This window comes from Staurois parvus, unplaced genomic scaffold, assembly GCF_062004578.1.
Source record: "Staurois parvus isolate SC_StPar_1 unplaced genomic scaffold, SC_StPar_1.0 ptg000283l, whole genome shotgun sequence".
Taxonomy (NCBI): domain Eukaryota; kingdom Metazoa; phylum Chordata; class Amphibia; order Anura; family Ranidae; genus Staurois; species Staurois parvus.
Genome location: NW_028318079.1, coordinates 6,762,159 through 6,763,156, shown reverse-complemented (window position 1 = coordinate 6,763,156; position 998 = coordinate 6,762,159).

Genomic DNA, 998 nt, shown 5'->3' with positions numbered 1-998 from the left:
AATGGCCACTATTCAGTGCTCCTACTCCTTGACCTCTCTGCGGCCTTCGACACAGTTGACCACCCCCTCCTCCTCAAAATACTACACTCCCTCGGCCTCAGAGATTCTGCTCTCTCCTGGCTCTCATCCTACCTGTCACAACGCTCTTTCAGCGTTACCTATAATGCTACCACCTCCCCCTCACTCCCCCTCTCTGTTGGGGTCCCTCAAGGCTCTGTCCTTGGGCCCCTTCTCTTCTCCATCTACACCTCCTCCCTTGGCCAACTCATACACTCTCACGGCTTCAACTACCACCTCTATGCCGACGACACACAAATCTATCTCTCAACCCCCCACCTCACCCCCTCGGTCTCTGCCCAAATCACACACCTACTGAGCGACATATCAGATTGGATGTCGCTCCACTTCCTTAAACTGAATCTCTCCAAAACCGAGCTCCTTGTCTTCCCCCCAGCCCGAACCCCACCCCCCATTGACTTCTACATCACATCCAACAACGCCAATTTTTTTTTTTTTTTTTTAAGTCTGCAAACGTGCAACTATAACGAAAAAACCCGTAAGTGTTCACAAAAAATGTGCAAGTGCAAAACACCACACGAAAAAGTGCACTTAGGGGTGTGTTTGTCCTACCCCCGGAAGGGTTGGACCGTTCACCCGATCCCCCGGGGCACGAAGCTCCTGACAGGGACAAGGTTCCCATTTGGTCCTCCTGGCCAAAAGGCCTGGTGGACCACCGTTCCTTATGCCCAGCCGAAGCCGGACATCCAGTACTAGGCAAGGGGGTTCTCCCGAAGAGAAAACCCCCTAGGGATCAGGGGAGGAAGGAACCGTATGGCCACACATCCTCCCCCTAGACTTCAGGTAAGGCCCGAGGACCCACACCCTCCATCCGTGAAAAACACACACATAAGAACAGAAAAAGTGACAAAACGTGGGAGTGGTTTAAATAAATAAATAAATAGAAAATAAAAAAGTGGTACCGTGCCTAATAGTGCACA